The sequence below is a fragment of the Silurus aristotelis genome (genome assembly GCF_946808225.1).
Source record: "Silurus aristotelis genome assembly, chromosome: 7".
Lineage (NCBI taxonomy): Eukaryota > Metazoa > Chordata > Actinopteri > Siluriformes > Siluridae > Silurus > Silurus aristotelis.
The window spans coordinates 26,884,188-26,905,775 of record NC_139580.1 but is presented as its reverse complement, the minus strand read 5'-3'; the positions used below and the strand labels follow the sequence as shown (position 1 = coordinate 26,905,775).

At 36.7% G+C, this 21,588-nt stretch overlaps 1 long non-coding RNA gene across 4 annotated transcripts; it reads left to right on the top strand.

The window, feature by feature from the left end:
• The first annotated feature begins 5,450 nt into the window (after positions 1-5,450).
• Positions 5,451-20,479, top strand: LOC310728743. 4 transcript variants are annotated; one of them, XR_014534313.1, is made up of 6 exons: positions 5,451-6,631; positions 6,803-7,669; positions 10,031-10,088; positions 13,863-14,024; positions 16,617-16,723; positions 17,812-20,479. It is a non-coding gene; the product is annotated as an uncharacterized lncRNA (long non-coding RNA). The 4 variants fall into 4 exon arrangements; XR_014534311.1 differs by lacking the exon at positions 13,863-14,024 and having other exon boundaries at positions 5,451-6,627; XR_014534312.1 differs by lacking the exon at positions 13,863-14,024.
• Positions 20,480-21,588: the final 1,109 nt, after the last annotated feature.

Sequence of the window (21,588 nt, the reverse complement as noted above, 5' to 3'; positions counted from 1 at the left end):
GGCCATGTAACAGTGAAAATAACTGCAGGCTTTTTTCAGAGCTGATCGTGAAACACGGCAGAATTGCTTCTCAGAATATGATGATTTATGTTGTTGACTTTTTTAAAATAAAGTAAATTTTATCTAGAATTGTAGCTCAAACATAGATATGAACAATACATATTCTTATATTTATAATGTATTCTTCATTAGTCTGGGATGAATCAGGTGCATCAATTGCATTCTAATAATAAAATTAATACAATTATTAACATCATGATAATAATTATTATTCAATTAATTAAGTCATAATAATAAGTAGCAGTAGTGGTGTTGGTGGTAACACTAATAATAATAATAATAATAATAACAATGATAATAATAATAATAATAATAATAATAATAATAATAATAATAATAATAATTAGTATAATTATTCTTATAATCATCATAATAATTATACATGAAATAAAAAGAACAGTTGAACTGCTACCACATAGGCAGAACAATTATATTGCATAAATCATCTGGGTTGAAATTAAACTACATGAATTATGAAAATATTTACCCAGCATTGTTTGCCAAAGACCCCAGAGCTTGTGAGAATGTGAGACAAATATGAGAAGAAAAAAATGATCGGCCATAAATGTATTTGTTTGCTATATTTCCCATATTTGATCATTAGGTTTTACTCGAAGAAGTAATGCATGCGGTTAAAAAGAGAGTGTGCCGAGAGCATGCAAAGCTTCATCAAGAATAACGTTCTGAATCCAGAAGTAAAAAAAAAACGCTTTACTAGAACAGGTTTTATTCCTCTCTCGGTGATTTGATGTGTTTGAATTGTGGTATTATACGTATTACTATTATTATTATTTATTTATTTTTTTAAAAAGAAAGAAAGTGAGGAAATACCCTTTTATGAGCATTTCTATTCCCCAGTTATTTTCCTGATACAAAATATCATTATAAATCTCTTCACATCTCTTTGAGACAGCGCTTTCAGTTCTTATAATACATAACGTGATCTAAATAGCATTTACCATCTAAAGAATGATGCTAATTATAGTAATACATATTTCTTTTATTTCTTTCATTAAAGAGGTTGTTGGCTGTTTTTATACCAGTTGTAGCCATTTCATACTAATAACCAATAAAACATTAATATCATTAAATTCAAATGAAATCCTTGATGAAGCCAACATTATTATGATTATTATAGTGTGTAATGTTGTACATACATTAAGGGTGATGATATCGATCGGGCCATCGTGGCTCTGTTAGTGCAGGACGAGGAAGAGAGGACTTATGCTGAGGAGGCGAATGTGTAGGTCCTGTCTGGGTGACTGTTCTGTTAAGAGGCAGCTAACGTTGATGTAAGACAGACCTCGAAAGTCTCAAAAGCCTTCAGTGGACTTTAGACCATTTAGAAGAGACTCTGACCTTTTTCAAGAATGTAAATTCTTGTTTTTTGTTTTTTTTTACATAATACTGCTTTTAAAGTCAAGGGTCCGGCTTTAATTGTGTAGGAAAGAAGTCAGACAAATATTACCTAATAATTAAATACTATTTAAATACTACAGGCTTTCCGTCTTTAATCCAAACTGAGGCGTGTTGTATTTAGTGAAATTCGGATTCTCCTTTATTATATTTTTTAATGATGTTTCATTTGCATTCTTTTTTTTCATTGTATTAATTCATGAATTTTTTTGCATTCATTTTTTTGGGTTCTTTTTTTTTTTTTTTTGCAAAGAATTAATATGTATTATAGGGAAAAAAAAGTTCTTCATTTGGTCTATTTGGTCTATATTTTTTTGGTTACATATGATTTTATGAGTGAGATTCCAGTTCAGCAAAGGAGTTTTATGCAGGTGGACACAGCAGGAGCACACACACACAGGCATCGGCAAACTGCTGCACACTAATGCCTCGTTTGCCTTCCCTTTTTGAGGGGTGTTTGGTTTCTTGTTTGGAACACTGGAATGATTAACAGGCTTTTATTTTTACTGAAATTATATATATAAGTCTGGAGGGTATTTAATCTGCAACACCAGATAATGTGGGTCAAATAAGCTTGTGATATGAAAATGTAAAATCTACAATAAAGTGAGTTAAAGTCAGTGAAATAATATGTATATGTAATACAGGAGATGGACCACTATATAAAATGTCTTTCTTTTATTATGTCCTTGTCATCAGTATGATGAGAATGTATAAGTTTGTGCACTGAACACAATAGCACAATAGTAAATTAATTATGATTTTGTTTTATTATTCTGTATTAGTAACATGGTAATCCTGGGATTAGATTTAATGCTATTGCTGTGTTCAATAATAATAATAATAATAATAATAATACCAAGTTTTAAAAAGAATTTTATTTCAATTTATTTCTTGCATGTGTGGATTTAAATATTAATGGATATTCAAATATTTGTACACTCATCTATTCTACAGTGTTGATAAGTTTTAAGGGTAATAAATGTTATATAAATATATAATATACACATATGTATACAACATATACATTTGTCTCATAATGCTGTGCAGGAGATATTGGGATGCAAATATTTAAAGTTTTATTGCTAAAAGCTATGATTTGAATATAGATAAAACTGAGCAAAAAAGAGAAAAAAATATAATATAATAATGAAATGGATGGTTTTGTATTCATATATTTTTTTTTTACAAAAATACTTAAAGCTGGGAGAAAATGTAAATCATGCAAGAACATTGATATGTGTGACATTTTGCACTACAGATGTGTACAATATAATGTACATGGATATAGTGTTTGTCTCATAAATGCATGTTGTGTAAAATGGAATAAAATTGTATATGTTTTTTTTTTTATGGCTGACAATTTGTGTGTGACCATGACTGTAATTTTGATGGGTCATATTTGTTAATAATAATTTTTTTATTAAACAATTTGTTTAAATGATGTAATGAAGTTATTATTATATAAAATAAGAAATGAGACGGTTTAACTATTAGTGTGAAAATGAGCGTAGTTTATAATGTCTATAACCTGATAGAAAAACAGCTATAGACTTATAGTTTATCAAACATTTGCATTGTTTTATTTTGTTGCATAATGTTTTTTATTAAATAAAAATATGATAATTAAATACTTATAATACAAATATGCTTTTTTTCCCCTCATAATTGTAATTAAATAGGTAGAGTTTATCTGTTGAAACACCTAGAAATTTATTTTTAAATTCCATTTCTTTTATTTTCTATTCTATTTTTCTTATTTCCTAAAAGCAAATTTTTAGGACACAAAAATGAAGAAAAACAAATTATTATTAAACTATTTGAGCAACACGATTAGTACTAAATGAGTGGCACCTCACGTGCGGTGTGTGTATGCGGTGGATGGTGAGCGTAGTAGTGCGTAAGTGTGTGTGTGTTTGTGTGTGTGTGTGGGCGGTAGCGCATGGTCACGCTCAGTTGATTCCAGGGGTCTTAGGTCAACGTTAGTTAATAAGAAGTGCTGCCTGGGGTCCCAGAGGTCATCCCTTAGGGGCTGAACCTCTTGTTGGAGACACTTAATGTGTGCACAGTCTTTACCTTGTCAAATCAAACAAACACCACAAAGTTTCAATGGGGCTCTGAACGGCCCCCTGAGTCACGCTTTTGCCCTAGAGGTCATGCTCTTTCATTCTTAAACCAGTGGTTAGTAATAGAGAGGTCCTTTAGGCACATGTACTGGTCAAAGGTCAGACTACTTCAAAAGCACTGGGTGGGTGTCTGTCAATAGCGCAATGATGTGACAATTGGATTTGATGTCTGTGTGTGTGAGAGACGCAAGAGAAACGCAAAAGAATACACAAGACGCTGTTTCAGATGCACCTTTATTTCATTTGAAATGGAAAATTGATGTCTGTTTTATGTAAAGGCCCTAATGGACAAGCCAAGTGCCTAAAACATGGCAGAGCAGCCATTTTGTGTTATATATTCACTTCGAGTGGGAGAGTGGATTTGATATGAGTCACCATTTGCACTCCCTGTCCACTGTTTTATCACAGTTAATAGAATACCATGTAGGATACGAACACCTAGTACTATATTGCTGAAGGCATCTAAATGGCTTCTCATTAGGTTCTGTTTTTTAGAAACTTCATTGTTGATGAAGCATATTAGACCGTCTCAACTTATTTTTTTGCTCTTTTTTTAATCCTTAATTGTCGTCCATGCACGACATAGGTCTAAATACAAATATACGTTTATTAAAGGATACAGTACCAATTAACAATACAGTTTATAAATCAGTGTTAAAACTCACATTCGTGTGATCTGTAAACACGTTTTTTCGGTGACTCGTGCGATCCTTTCGGTTTGTAGTGAAAAGAATGAAATATAGCTACGCATGTTTTATCGGAGCTCTAGAAATGGGTGTTGCGGATTGGTTCGAAGCTGTGGCGAGATGTGACGTCGAGAGAACCCCTTAAAAAAGGCGAATTTCCTGGTCTGACTGATGGACAAGCAGTCAGTGGATCGGTTCTCGTGCGATCTAGAACGGACAATTGTCCGCGGAAGGCTGCAACCTGCTCGCTCGTACTCTTCTGTTTTGTAGCAGCGATTAAATCAGGTCTTCCGACACTGCCTTTGGAGTATGTGGCAGTGCTGAATTGGGAGTCTGTGTGCATGTGTGTGTGTGTGTGTGTGTGTGTGTGTGTGTGTGTGTGTGTGTGGACAGACACGAAGCAGCCCTTTGAAACAAAGTCATTCGAAAAAGCCAAAGGGTGAGCCAGGTCTTAAACTGTACCACATAAAATGAAAGTAGCAGCCATGTTAGAATGCATCGAAAAAGCCACCAAGCTACTGCAGGAAAGACAGAAAAGGGTTTTCCCCCACCTTTTCATTAGTCTCTATCCAATTCAGGCTTGCAGGATCTCGATCGTGAAAGAGGGAAGAAAAAAAGCATGTTGAACGACAACTAAAAATGAATCCATTAGACGCAGATCAAGTGTTTTACCGTTCACTGGCTTTTTCCTCAGGAGACCCGAGAGCTAGTGTGATGGGAGGGGGGAAAACTTCATGCACCAAGTCCAGTCCAGGTTTTGGTGTGAGACTTATAAAGAGGCAGGAAGTTCCTTTTTTTTTTTCTTCCTGCTTTTTTCCACCCTGAATCGCTTTATTTATTTACTTGTTTATTTATGTGTTTATCTGCGGTACGTTGCAGGACCGCAAATGGAAAATGGTAATTGGCAGTTAGGGTGAATGAAGGAGGGGCCGGAAGATGAGGAAAAAATGCCGTGGTAGCACAACTGACAACGACGAAGCGTGAAGAAATATGCAGATAAAGCATAAATATCCAAGACTGTTCCTCTCGGCGCTCTCATAAGGTGCGGTTCTAGTTCTTCATTTTCTTGGCTTGTTTTTTTTATTTATTTTTTTTTATGATTGAGGCAGGGTGGGATTTGAGTAGGTGGGGTAGATGGATGGAGGCATAGGGGACTAAACAAGAAAGGGGGAGAAAAAAAATGTTGTGAGGGAGGGCATATGAGGAAATCAGTACAGCAGGGGTGGAGACTAGCTATTCCATCTCCAGTTTAATTTCTGCCAATTCCCAGGACGTTCAAGTTACTTTTTCTTCGTCTCGAAGGAAAATTCGAGAGTTCACGAAAGAGAGACCGAATAAAGAAAATCATTTCAGTGAATATCGTACTGAATGGCCGGCGTCGAAGGAGCACAGATTTCTTTTACAATTTTCATTATTATAATATATTTTGAATCTCGTCAAACGATATGCGATCTCAGAAATCCAGAAACCGGTGCGTGAGTGCATGCAGGGTCTGTACACTGGGGGAGGAGTGGATTGTATGTCACACTCGCTCCCTCTCTCCCTCCCTCCCTCTCTCCCGCTTTCTCTATCTCTTTTACTCCTACCACCCTGGATTTGCTGCTTTTCTTCCCTCCCACTCGTGCTCTCGCTCTCTCTTTCCCGCCCTCTCAAGTGCAAAACCATGTGGGGCGTATGATGAGAAAGAGGCTCACCCCACTGAGTCTCATATTTCAACATTAGTCAGCTCTCTCTCTCTCTCTCTCTCTCTCTCTCTCTCTCTCTCTCTCTCTCTCTCTCTCTCTCTCTCTCTCTCTCTCCCCCTCTTTTTCTCACTCACTCTTCCGTTCACTTTTTCTCTGGCTCTCTTTCCTATGCTCCCCTCATTTCCTCCTCTCACTCCTCTCTTTAAGACATGGGGAGATTTTTGGAGCTGAAACTGGAAAAGCATGGCAGGGAAGAAGGGAAGGGAAAGAAAGAAAGAAAGAAAGGCAAAAAAAAGAAAAAAAGAAAAGAAAACCTTTCAGCTGCTTTTTCTGCCTGCAAGGGCCTCCCCACCAGTGGGCCTAGCCAGAAAGGGAGGGCTTCTGCTCTCCTAATAGGATTTAACCCTCTGTCTACAGCCGCTACACTGCAGCCGAACCAAACCCTGCCAACAAGTCACACTCTCCAGCGCATTGCTTGAGGTTTCAAGCACCAGGTTTTTTTTTTCCAACCCTGGAGTTTATTTCGTTTCGGTTTGGTTTCTTCGTTTTAAGCTTCGTGATGAGTCTTCTCAGTTGTAGCCTTTTTTTTTGTTAGTTTTTTTTTTTTTTATAGTGACTTGGAGCATGGAATCGTTTTGGACAGAGATCTATACAGTAGGTAGGTCTGTATCTTCCACTTTATTTTTCTATGTACAGGGCTGGGCTCCATGAGGCCCCGGGTGCTTTGCCAGGTACACATTTTGGGTCCTGCCTCAGTGCCAACTTCCTCTGTCTCATTCTTTCATTCCCTTTCCCCTTCCTCTCCGTCTCTCTTTTTCAATTCTGACAGGGCAAGTGGTGTACGGGAGCTGTGCCTGGGACAGACGCCAGTCGCTCACAAACGCCCGAACCAAAAAAAAAAAGAAGGTAAATTCGGGCCACCGGACCAAAAAGCAGAGCAGAGATTTTCTTTTTTCATGTGAAAATACACAGACACGTGAGAGGGAGCACGGAGGGGAACGTGGCTTCTCCACTGTGGTGGATTCTTCGTGCACGATCTCTCCCAGAACTAAAAAGCTAAATCCTGTTCGCTGGAAAACACATGCATGGATCGAGAACAGTACTTCCAGGAGCTTGTCGTGCTGATGGTTCAGAAGCCCGAGAGGGAAGCGAGAAAGGAACAAGTGAGCGACGCCAAGAGGGGAGGGAAAGGAGGAAAGAAGGAAAACGGAAGGAGGAGGAGGGGAGGACCTTTTCCAGCCTGTTAAATGTTCCCCAGGCCCAGCCAAGGCGAAGGCAGGCACTGCATGCTGATTTGCATTCAGCGGACATGCTAATTGTGTGTTTTCTAACATGCTCCATTCATTCGGACCAGGCTCTAGTCTGCAGACGGGCTTCATACACGCCTCCCAGACACCCACGTGGCCTCCTATTGTTGCCGAGGCCGCTTAACCGAGCCGAAGAAGCTCCAGGCCCCGGCCGAGGCATATTGCAGTGCAGGGGGTTAGCCTGGATCTCCAGGCTGCTGTGGAGAGAGGACAGAACGGGGAAACACTTAGCTAGAGCTCTCCTTTCAGATTCTGAGCGTCTCTGTCATCTCTATATCTCCACAGTGAAGAAGATATTGGCCAGGGGGAAAAAAATTTTTTTATGAGGCCTGTAGGAATTTGTACCTGAGTATCCGAAACACTTTTAAAACCTTGAGGGTTAGATTTCTGTAAGTTCCGTTGCGACTTTTTTTTTTTTGGTTTGAGATCGGGGTGTGTGTATGTGTGTGACTGAGAGTGTGAAATTGTATCTTCTGTTAGTCTGTGCATTTAGATTTTGCAGAAAAATCTTTCGACATCTTTCGAATATTTGTCCGTCTTCCTAGTATGACAGGTGTACGTGTTCCAAAAAATTTACTTAGCATTATTAATCCTTATTTTGGCCGTAGAATGTAAATTTTCGAATTTTCATCGCAATTATGTTTTATCCTTTTTTTTTTTTACAGCAATAATGATGCGTGAGCATTTTCTGTGCGTTTTTTTTTTCTTTTTAATTGGACCTTTTTTTTTCACGTGATATTGTTCTGCTTAATCTTCTGGTTTGTATTGTGCATTAAGCGAAATATTCAGATGTTTATTGAGGCCTTGAAAAATTCAGCCAATTCGTGCTTTTTTTTGCAGTATTATTTTGTCCAAAATGGCGGCATAATTAATTTAAAATGGATTCTGCTCCCCACAAATATTTTCTTCAGGAGAATTGGAGAATTAGCCTGTCGTGTATCACAATGCAATTTCCAGACTTTGAGATGTAACAAACATTCTCTTATTTCAATTTAAATATATTTTATATCCTATTTTTTTTTTTTTACTATATTTAAGTTATTTATATATATATATATATATATATATATATATATATATATATATATATATATATATATATATATATATATATATATATATATATATATATATATATAAAATCAGCAATTTACAGTTTTTTGCAGTTCTTTCGTAGATTTTATGTGAACACCCAAAAGAAATTAGATTCGAAAATCCATTATTAACAAGCATTATATGTACATATGGAAATTTGAAGGTGTTTATCTTACTATCTATACAACATTCATGAATGCCTTTGAGTAGGAGTCTTTGCTGTTGTTTACTTTTATTTCTCACTGGAATATGGTCAGAAAGAGAGATTTTCTCGATGGCCATGGCAGTAATAGACATGATTAAATAGATCGCACCTCCTCGGTCTGCTTATCTTGCTAAATATTCAAGGTGTATGTTTGTGCATGTGTGTGTGTGTGTGTGTGTGTGTGTGTGTGTGTGTGTGTGTGTGTGTGTGTGTGTGTGTGTGTGTGTGTGTGTGTGTGTGTGTGTGTGTGTGTGCATCTGTTTGAGAAAGAAAAAAGGGAGAGGACCGAAAGGGGAAGCGACCCTAAAACTTGACTTCCTCCGAATCCGCGCACTGCCACCAACGAAGTCACTCAGAGCCACACATCATGTATATTTGTGTATGAAGCTCTGTTAATTCAACGTGACTGACGTATCTCCTGGATGCTCAGCAAGCTGCAGGAACAGGGCCTTATTCCTGAGCAGAAAAGGCTCGAAGCCTTGGTGAAAAGTAGCGCCGCCATTTTGATTTTAAGTGCAAACGTTAGTTTAAGCGGGTTTGCTTCGCGTCCTATTCGTTAACAAGTGCGCACGTTTTCGCTGACGAGGCAAATATCGCCGTTTCGATTGCAAACGCGCCCAGACACTTTCCAAGTTTTTGATTTTTTTTTTTTAAATGACATGGCAAAATTGGCATTTCTTTTTTTTTTTTTCTTTTTTTTTTTTTTTAAAAGCAGTCGATTCAAGTTGCAAAACCCTACTTCTGAAAAACATAGGCAAATTTCTCATTATATTCGAGGTCCTTATAAAGCCGACAATTGGTAAAAAAAAAATAATAATAAATATGGAGTGTATTCCTGGGCCGTGTGCAATATAGGATTCGTGTACTTCTCGTTTTCTCTCAGAATCATGCCCATTCGTTCTCTCTTTTTCTCTCTCTCACACACCCGATCCTTCTTTCACACCGAAAGAGATTTATTCCAATAATAATGCAAACCTAATTATATTTAAAACTCCAGCACTGAAAACATCACATGTACTTCTATCTGGTTGTAGGTCAATTTCACACGTTTTTGCATAAAATATTCAGTGCAATCTGTTTTGAAGCCCACGTCCTGTGCAAAGTTTGCATGTTTAATTGCAGAGGTTTTGATTTCGTTTCTACGTGGGTGAACGCACGCGCGCGTGTGTGTGTATTTGTTAGAATCAACAAATTTGTTGAGAACGACGTAGTGAATAATATTAAACCAAGACTAATCAGTCGCTCTCAGGTGCACAGGAGTGTGAATTAATCTGCACAACAGCCGGTTTAAATAAAGGATAATAAGATTAAAGATCAGGAATCATTTCAGAGACGATATGGATTATAATATATGATATTATAGAATGAACTGTTATAGTATGTGTGTCAGCTGTTTGTTTTAGATTACAGGAGTTGAGACTGAGGCCTGTTTTTGATTTGTTGTTTTCAGGGTTACCTGAAGCATGATCTGAAGCTGTTCACACATTTGGACCAGGTTTCCTGCACAGGTGAGCGGCATATGAGCCACTTATTTGAATTTTTTATATTCTTTTTGTATAAAAACTACAACGTGAAAACGTAATGAAATGTCTGACGGATGTTCGCATTTACAGTTTAACCTTTTGGTTTTTTTTCATATTACTGAGGACTCTTTACTTTATACTTTTTGGTTTCTAAACTGGAAAAATACATATTAACCTCAATGCTTAAATACACATAGACTGGGTTATATAATGCCGTTTTTGGATCGTTTCAGCTTTCAATGAAATGCAGCAGAATCGTGAAATTCTTACTAATTCCTAATACAATAAAGCGAAGAATCGGGTTTGTTCAGGCAGCGAAATTGACAAACTGCGATGTTTTTTACGACCACAGAAAGACTACCTGCTTTTCAGCCTGCTTTTAGGGGCGTTTTATTCACAGCACAATTTTAAACAAACTTATTATGAAAAAAAAAACACAGAAAAAGTGGTATTTAATCCTTTCAAACTTTTTTCTGCATATGCTTTTTTTTTTTTTTTACAACCAATGAAATTCTCTGTATATGACTTCACAGCACATCATGCTTGGAATGATTGACACTTTTGATAGTATTTTCCTTGCAAAAATATGATATATCTTGTAAATGAGCTTTCTCAGTGAAACACAAAATAATATAGAATGTGCAGGAAATACACATTTTCCAATCAGGAAAGGTGGCACATAATGAATATATATATATATAGATAGATAGATAGATAGATAGATAGATAGATAGATAGATAGATAGATGGATAGATAGATAGATAGATAGATAGATAGATAGATAGATAGATAGATAGATAGATAGATAGATAGATAGATAGATAGTGGGTTTTTTTTATTTTTATGATCCTTTGAGATAAATTTTTTTTATTCTAATATGTACAAACATCATGATTACAGCTGTAAATCATGTAGATAATTGTGACAGGATAAGAATAGGTTTATATATGTTAAATAAGCCAAATATTAAGTCTAGGCAATATATAATATCGCTGGCCAAGAAGTGCATTGTATCATTAAATGATAATATAATATAATATTAAAAAAAAGTATTTTTTTCCATCATGGAAACCTGTTATTTCCATTAAAGGGCCATAAAAATCTCTATCTGGAGCATAGGAAGTCTTTTTCTAAATACCCCCAATCCAAAACGTTACTATACTTCAGTACAGAATCACCAGTCGAGTGTTTGATCATGCACAAGAGCTTATTGCTATTCTTCTGTATCCAGATTTGGTACATTTTAGAGAAATTGGTTATAATTAACCCCCCATTGTTTTTTCCTTTAGCCATTGAAGACTACATCTATTCAAACATCCTGAATGGTCAATTGCAAAAAAAAAGGTGTTTTCTTAGTAATGTAGTTGTAGTTTCACTAGAAAAATAACATAAATAGAAATAAAACAGATTCTTTTCCTCTCACGTTTCAATGCTTAAAGCTATTTGGGGAAAAAAAAAGTTTTTGGTGAACATCGTGAACATCAGGCAGCGTTGTGCAAAAGTATATAAAAGTGCTGCATTTTGAGAGACTGGGAATGAAGGACTAGACAGGGTTGGCAGATGATGGAGTGAAGAAAATTAGCATTTTCCTATTAGGCAGGCTTTTTTTTACTTGATTGACTTGCATGTGAACAAGCAGCTTTGCAGTGTCCTGGACTCTCTCTCTCTCCTTTTTTTTTTTTTTTTTTTTTTTGTCTCCACCTTCCAAGGTTTGGACCAGTGCCATAAACTGTTGTTTTCCACTTGTGCCGAAGTACTGGCAAGGGTATGCAGTACTTCTGAAACCCTCACAACGTGTCTAGCCTGCCCTTTGTCCCACCCTTCTCCCCCCAAGATGCTTGGCTAGAAATACAACCTGCTTGTGCATAGGCACTAAGGCTGTGTCTTTGCAACCCCATCACTGCTGTATAATATCTGCTCTGGAATTCTGCGCATGCCAGGCATTAGGTTAATCAGCCAGATGGTGAGAACATCTTAAAGACACCTTTAATATCTGCGTCGAGAGAAAGGCAGCTAAAGATGTACTTGAAATGAGCAGACACATTTCACTATTTCAGCACTTATTACGATTTATCATTACTTATCTTGAATTTTAGTCGAGAACCATTTGTGCAGGCAAAAATGAGTTAAAAAGTAGCTGCAGCTTTCCCCCATTTTGGCCCATATTATCCTCCATATTGTGTGTATGAACTATAACCCACATTACATAAGTGCCCACTACGCACACATTTCCACACCGCCTCCTATACTACCAAAGCGAGCTCACAGGACCTCTAGAGTGTCCTTCTGCCATGGACCTGTGCCCGGGTAGAGTTCCGAGGAGCAGATGGCATCTCTGCACGGCATGAGGCGTCACACTGGGATGCATGAAGATATAGGGGGGAAATTTTTCAAGCAAACCTGAAATGCAAAACAAAATTCAGGAAGCTTAAAATGTGTTGGTGCCATTTTTATGTATTTTATTTAATTTTTTTTTCAATATCTTGTTATTTCTTAGCTCGGAGGAGAACAGCCTAGAGATAGTCTCCGTTGCTAGCGCACCAGGTTCGAAATCCTCCGTTTTTTTTTGCTGCCAAGCTTTGAAACAGTCAAAAGTATTTGAATAGTGCTCTATTAATAGCCTAGCAACAGATGCATTTCTGTCTTCCAATGGCAGAGGGGCATAGTTAAGGCATGTGGTTTGAGAATGTGTCAGCCTGATAGATCATCTCAGTCACTCACTGTAAATCGTTTGCATCAGAAGAAAGCTGCTTCGACACACTTCGCTTTGGACAGGTTTTTATAGTTATTATATTTTGTGGGAAAAAATAAAAAAGTCTTACACGAGGACATGTAGCCTGTAATAAACACCATACACCCAACACGTTTGGGGAGAACGTATCACGGCTTCTCCTGGATTGAAATTTGTGAATAAGAACTCGGATTTGGTCCTTGGAAGCTGGCAAGTCTTAACTAACTTAACTCATAACAGGATGCAGCTGGTCTCCTGTGTGAACAGAGGTGACTGCTTCAGAAGCGATTAGCGGAGGAACGCCTAATGACTTTATTTCGACCTGTCACTGAGGTGCAATTTTATTTATTGTTACCAAATGTTTACTCTTGAAATTCTAGCCAATTTAGCAAGGGAAAGCACAAACCTGGATCCCCAGATCCAGCCATGGAAATTTCAACTGTGAGAGAACAATGGGTCCTAATATATGACAGATTATTGAGTCAATGAGCCCAATTTTGTATTGTATATTATGACATGATCTTCCATGCACCTTTGGTGATTATTATCGGATCTGGAGTGTGCGGCAGAATTTTTTATTTTTTGAGAAGTCTAATCCAGAGCGCTCATTGGTGCCTGGAGTTGCTCTCAGCAGACCACCACCTGTGTCTGCAGCAGTATTATTTTCCCAGTCAAATTAAATTACATTTTCTTCACAATTAATATACCGTATTTGTCCCTATTGTTTCTGGTTTCATTTAAATCTCCAGCAGGCTCTTGCTGATGTGAGAATATTATTCAGGTCGCCCTATTCTTTGTGTATTCGAAGCGTATTTCGACAGCATGATCGAAAATATAAAGGGTGAAATAAAACGTCTTTGATACGTTGATATGAATTGCTTCTTAACCCCGTGCACCCTTGCATGCCCACAGATAGAATCGCGGCATACGTTTAGTGAAAAGGACATGTGCAAAAACAATGTTGTGTGCTTTTCAGCTTGAGTTCTCTCTGTGCTTATGTTTTGGCCTTCATCTGCTTCAATCACAGGCTTTGTCAGGTAGACTGTTTGTCTGCGGATGCACCAGGCTGCCATGTGCATGACACAGCGAGTGAAGCCTCCGCATGGCGTCCATTTGCTCCATAATTACGTCATAATATTCACGGAAGCTAGGAGAATTTGTCTCTGCGCAAAGTACACCAAGGACCGTGGTATGCTCAAATTTCTTTCAGCTTTTCAACGCAAATGTTGTATTACCAAAAAACAAAATGATAACGAATAATGCTAGCCTAATTGAGATGATTTATAAAGGACAACATATATATATATATATATATATATATATATATTTCACAGCTCAGTAATATATATTTCAGGTCTGTGGATCTTTCAAAATGTACCTTAAATGAATACTTTTCAAGTTTTTAATACTCTAATCAATATGGGCATGGAATATAATATTGATGCTTTATGCAAATATATGTTTACTATTAGTGAAACCAAACTCAACATAGAGCATAAAGACAAAATATTCTTGTAAATGTTTTAAAGTAATTATGGTGTTTTCAATTACTTAAATCATCAGGACACCAAACAAAAACGCTGGACGCTTTTAATTGCCGGATGTGTGCATCATGGCGGACTTTGGTGCTGATTTGAGACTTGGCGCATCAGTAAAACAAATGTTTAGTGATTAAAAACTGTTTTTCTGGTGGAGTATTATTTTTTTTTATATATCTGAGTAAAGAAAGGACGTCATTCTATGTGTCGCGTTGAAGGTTTTAATTTCACCTCTTTTATATCTATTTATTTATACCTTTAATAAAAAACGCTTAAACGGAAATGCACGCTGCGTTAATCACGTTTTAAAAAATTTTGTTTTGTTACAATAAATTTATATATAGAAGGTCTGGGGTTCAAGCCCCGGTATCGCCAAGCTGCGATTCTGTCTATTATTTAATTTTTGGTCCATCTATTGAAGTTAATTTGCTTAATTTTGCACCAAAAAGTATATATCTAAATTCATTCATTCATTAACACATTCCCAAATAAATCCCAACGCAAAATATTAAAATTTTTGCGCCACAGATATTGCTACATCTGTATTTTGTAGGTTGTTCAACCATAAATTTAACAACATGACATGACATATTTCTGTAACCCTTCAATTGATTGGAGAATCTCTTCAGATTCTTCCCAGTTCTAGGTCCTTACCATATACATTTTCGTTGTGATTTCGGCCAGGGGACTGTGATGGCAACATAGAAACCTTGTTTTTTATTATTTTGATCATTTTAGCATTTCTATGTTAAATTCGACTTGTTATTATATTAGAGCATTAAAGTCTCAAAATCCTTAAGTCTTAAGCTGTGATATAGTTCAAATAGTTGCCCCATTCTCATGTGTACTTCTTCAGCTATATCCTTACAGCTTGGTTAATTTTTAACCGCAGCGTAATCAACGTAATTATGCATTTTAGGGGCATTTCAAGGCACGTGGCTATTGCCTGATTCCCTGTTGACGAGTGCCTAAGGAATTCAGGCTTCTGTGTCATCTCATGTTTATACCACAGGGAAACAGGAAGTCTTGGACTACTGCTGAAGTGATTCGGAACGCTGAAGGGAAATATGTAGGGGTGTGTTTAATTAATGTGTAAAATTCTATGCAATATTTCATTGCGAGGGTGCCAATAATCCTGGAGCCAATGGCAAATATGTCGCCTTATCCATTTTATTTAATGATAGGATTACGTTTATGCATTTATGTATGCGTCAGTCAGTTTCTGCTCGTGTCCTTGAGCATATGCATTACAGTGTGTCTCTGTGTTGGTATGTTCGAGTCATTAGTTACATTAAATGTGCTGTATCAACTGCAGAGGTAAACGGGAGGTCACGGCGTCTGTCTCAGTCCACCGCAACGTCTATTCATCCAGGCTGGCTGCACATATGTGTAATAGGAGCTTTAAGCATGTATAAATAGTTGTTTTAAGCCTGTTGCCTGTTAACCTGGGGCCATAGGAACCTTGGGCTCCTTATTTAGCCCTTAGGTCTGCTCATATGACTGCATGGATTTCTCCTGTTCACACCCTGCGGAGATATCCTTCACACTTTTATTTTAAACATAGTACCTAGTAAATACAAATTATATTGCTGGTTCTTTCGAGAATTCTAGCTCTTTCGAACTTTTTTTGTACACCCTTTTGAGAAATGGTTCTTTTTTTAATACCATGCATCGAAACAATATCGTTTTGGGACACATGGCATTTTCTCGTGTCGCGTCTACACTCGGTTTCACGGTGTAGGAGGCAAGCGACGGCGCAAATTCAATAACGCGATGCCGGTGAGAATTCACACATTGCTAAAGCATGATTTTATTCTTTGTTCTTAGATTTTAAATGCTAAAACAAAAAAACTACTCCTATTGTGCACCAGTTGAACTTTGGATCACTGTCCAATTCTACTACCTACTGTGGAAATTCTTGCGAACGCAAATCGAATAAAAGCTCTTTCGCATTTTTCTAAGCAAGGTTTTCATGTTTTCATTTTAAAGAAGGAAAAAAACGCAAGGATGTGCTTTCCAGTTTAAAAGACTGCAGTCTTATTGTGAACCACCAGTGAAGCGTCGCTCTGTCATGTGACTGAGCAGATTTGCAATTGGTTGTTGCATTGCATAGCAACAGAAGAGACTGCAATTCTGCCAATAAGAAACGTTTCATTAACTTTATGAACATGGACCTAGATCAACTAATGAATTTAATGAGTCCTGTTTTTTTTTTCTTTCTTTTTTTTTTTCCCGTGCTACAGATGGAGGCGAGAAATGTTAAGACACACTGGAAAGAAGTACCACCAGACAAGCAGGAAATCATCTGACAGGAATACGATCTTGTTCGATCTAGGTATTGTATGTTTACGTGAGTAAAACTTAAATTTATCGTTTTATTCATATATTTGTAATTCCGTTGGTCTCGTTGTGCGCTTTCGTAAAACCTCGTTTCCAGCCCGATCTGGACCTGCGGACCAATCTATCTTGCGTTAAACTGTCCTTTGGGGTGAGGTAGTAGGTTGTATAGTTTTAGGGCCATACCCTTGCTGTGAGATAACTATACAACTTACTGTCTTTCCTGAAGTGGCTATAATATCATCGTTATGGTGTTGATGAGGAGTGACTGCTAATGGCTATGGCATGCTGTTTAGTGCATCCTTTCCATGTTATGTCTAGCAATAAGTATGTCAAGTTCATGAATTCTTGATTATATGTCTGTGGGTTTTTTTTTTCTGTGACTTGCCATCATCTTGCCTGATAGATAAATAGTTTTAGAATATGATTGGGTACTGTCCAGAAAATTAGTTACAATATATATTTATACCTGCTTGTATTGGATTTTGCAATGCTTTTATTGTTTTGATACAATTATATATTTTTTTGTTTTATATATTGTTTAAATATTGTTTTTATGCAGTCCATAGCAATTTAAACCTAATGATGTTTTCTATATAAATGCACATGATAAAGCACCCAGAAGGTTTATAAAGGCTTTTGGATCATCCAGGCTGCCCCCCATTTGCCCTATGGGTAGATTTTGGTGTTCGTACAGGATGAGGTAGTAGGTTGTGTGGTTTCTGGGTAGATATTTTGCCCCATCAGGAGATAACTATACAACCTACTGCCTTCCCTGAAGGGCAGCGATTCAACACTTCATCACCAGCAGGGGGCGTCATTCAGCCTCCATCAGCCTCGTTTGATGTACGTTGTGTAGCACTTTACAGTGTTTTGTCGATTATAAACTGTACCATACACATCATTTTTTTAAATGCAAGAGTGAATGACTGTGTCTTTTGTTGTTTCTTTTAAGAAGAGTTACCATATAAGAAAAATTATTGTGTGAAGAAACATACACATCAAATGTTTCCAGACTGTTGTATCTCAGGAAACAATTAAACCATGAACCATGCTCTGAGCAAGCCCAGATGATCTTTGTTTTTTTAATTTTTGGTTCAGATGACAAGAGGAAAAGATCTAAGCGACTTTGGAAGCACGTTCATAATGTAGCCCAGTGATAGCAGGAGCTTCAGTGGGGAGAAAAGTCACCTCAGCTGGATGTGTTTAATAGTATCAGTGATGAAAGTGACATCCGAATTTAGCTCGATGAGAAAGACGGCTAACAGGGTTGAAAATTGAGGATGAAAGCACACATTTGATGGTCTGTGCATTTGTGAGATATCTAAGGAAAAAAAAATACCTGTTCATTGGTTGACACAGAATATTATGACTATGAGGCTACATATTATAGATGCAAGTGCATACATCTTTAGTTGTGCCCTAGAAAGCACATTTATGCAAAAATAAATAATCACACTATATAACTCCTCCCTCTGAGTGTTAAACAGCTGGTCTCCAATATAGATAATATGGATTATATAGTTATAGTTATAGATTTTAATGCCAGATTTATGTAATGTTAATATCTTGGGCATCTATGTGCAATAATTTCAGTGCAATAATAATAATAATAATAATTATACATCTCTGTCACTGCTGCTACAAATTTCATTTCCCTCAATATATTACTTAATATATTTATAACTAATATACTCACTTCACATAATATATAACGCAAAATATGTAAAATTTAAATATATAATTAAATCAATTAATAAATATATCTTTCAATATATTACCATTTATTTACACTCTATTTTTTTTATTATTTGACTTTAATCTTTACTTTAACTTGACTGTGAGCAACTTCAATCCAACAATTTCCTATAGTGGATCAATAAAGGATTCTGATTCTGACTGATTCTGAAATCACAGTTTACACATATGTGTGAAAAACACCAAGTGAAACATTGCAGTTCTGAAGAATTGGGTCCAGAGGTTTTTTTAAATGCTGTACAGTTTCTAAATCCTCATTTTGGAAAATGATTTTCCCGTTGTGAATGCTATATTCCAAGATGGCTCTCAAAGACAGTGCACTGAGGATCGCTGAATGGTTTGATGAGGAGAAAAAGTATGCTATGGTCTTTACATTCCCCCAATCTCAACCCAATTGAGACCTGTTTGAAGGATTTGGGGACATGCGAGACACCACTATCAGCGAAACTGCACTCAAGGCACACCAGCCACGTTTATACTTTTATTAAGCGGTTATAAATACAGTTTACTGCATGTTGTGAATTATTGAATGTGCTTGCAAGCAGATTAGGAAAGATGCTTTTTGCTGTTTAATAGTTCATGCAAAATAATTTTTTTGTAACTATATTTCTGATTATTTTTCACACAGACGTTCTCATGTTAAAGTCTATTATTTCCTTCACAAAAAAAGGGCGTTTTATATCAAGAGAATACAACATTTATCCAGCCGCATATAATAGTATCGGGAAAATCATCTTTCTCAAGATCCGGATAAAAGGGTCACGGAAGACTGACATTAAGTGAAATAGACCTGATAAGCACATGGTGTATAAATACAAGTTCGGCAAGCCTTGATTTGGGACATGTGAGGTGTCAAACCTTGTCTAAGACAACCTGTGGGGAAGCAGAAATACAGCAGAAATTTTTGTCAAATTCAAGCCATTGTGTTTTTTTACGCATATGTGTGCAGCCCATCTTCCAGAAGAGGAACTTTAAATATAAAACAATGTGTAATTATTTATTAGCATCAGCTTGAAGTTTTAGCATTTTATCGAATTGCAGTTGTTTTAATTCTGGGTGTTTTGCTACAGTATTTTATTGCTGTTGGAGGAGGTCTGAATAAATGACTTGTGAAGATCTCATCTTCAGAACGTAACAAAAATTCTAAGAGCATTGCCTGATCAGTACAGTAATGAGAAATGGTCCCACCTGCTGTTTGCTACAATCTAAGACATGCAGCTAAGACAGTATGAGGAAATTCTGTTTAGATGAAGGACAGTAACATTTCTGTAAAAGCACCCACTTTGGCTCAGTTTCAGGAGTCAAAAATAGGCCCTATTAGTTTTGGTCAACCTGCGTTCACGGTAGCATCAGAATCCTATTCTTGGTTAACAGGAGTGAAAACCCTGTGAATGTTTTGCTGTTTGCTATTTTGCTATTGTAGCCGATCCCATTCATTGTTCAGCTCAAACCAGTCTGGCCACTCTTAACATTAAATTCACTTTCACCGTTTTAATCATAATTTCTAAGTGCTTTACTGTATTTCGACAAAATGGTTATTGAATCAGGTCATCTAGCACACACCGTGTTTGAGGAAAGCACAAAATCACAGCTGATCCCAGTCACTCAGCACACAACCTGATCAACAAACTGCTGTCAGGCAGGCGGTACCGGAGTATTCATTACCGAACCAATAGGCTGAAGAATAGTTTTTACCCTCAGGCTATCAGAATCATCAACGAACTGTAATACAGTGTCACTGCAAACTACACCTGCCAACTGACTCTGTTACATTACATACCTATTTGTACGGTTTAACACACTTGAACTCAGTACAATTGCATGTTCACACTACTTAACTTTACGTATTTTCGCACACCTGATATATACATTCTTGTTATCATATGTCTTCCATATTTTTATAAAATGTCCTCATGCTAATATGTCAGATATGTAAACATTCATATAATTCTTTTCATATATACAAACACTTCTGCACCCACTTATAATTATAAAAAAATGAAATAATTATAACTTTATTTTGACTCATTATTACTTTTATTTTTCTTCATACGGTTTTTATAGTGTTTAATGTTGAATATTTAGCGTCGTTGTAGTTTGCCTGGAGTCAACTTAAGAATCTCATTGTACAAACTGTCATAGACATCTGTATTTATGACAAATAAAACTTGAAACTAATCTGACAACGTGGCTCTACTGCACATTTTCGAGCTGCTTCACCCAGAACACCGTGTCTTACTGTAAAAACATTGCATTCTAGGCATTTTTTTTACTCATTTCCAGTTCGATCTACGTCTCGCTAATACATTTTAACTTCTCTGTGATGCTGAGAACAGATGTTTGTGTCTGTACTACTGCCAAAACCTGATTTTTCTTTGACAGTTAATACAATTCAGAAATGATTATGCTCATTAATAAGAAGTAAGAAGCAAGTGATGTGTGAATTCCTGTAAAAACAAAAAAAAAATCCACAAATGATTTGACCTCGGCAACGTGGAACATTTGACACTTTTCTCATGCGTTTATTTCCTGTTTCCTTGGCTGTTATAAAAAATGTGTAATTATTCGATGCCAGATTTTTCGATTTAACTGCTATTAACAGTTTTATAAAGCAAACGATGATGCAATAGTACAGTAGAACTCTGTGTTGGTGATAGCAATAGTATTTTGTGAATGTTGATCGCAGTAATGGTCCTTTACAAAATACAGATGTACAAATTGAAATGTACAAATGCCGTCTTTTACTTCGAATGTATACTGAGGAGCTGTACAGTGTTGACCAGTGTGTTTTAATGCATTGAGGCTTCCACCATTACCACATGGATGTCTGAAGGGGAGAACTGTATGAATTAAACCAAGAGTAGAAATGTACCAAAGAATGTAGCAGGTGAGTGTGTATGCTGTACATCTATCTATCTATCTATCTATCTATCTATCTATCTATCTATCTATCTATCTATCTATCTATCTATCTATCTATCTATCTATCTATCTATCTATCTATCTATCTATCTATCTATCTATCTATCTAACTGTCTGTCTGTCTGTCTGTCTGTCTGTCTGTCTGTCTGTCTGTCTGTCTGTCCGTCTGTCCGTCAGGCCGTCCATCTATTGTCTGTC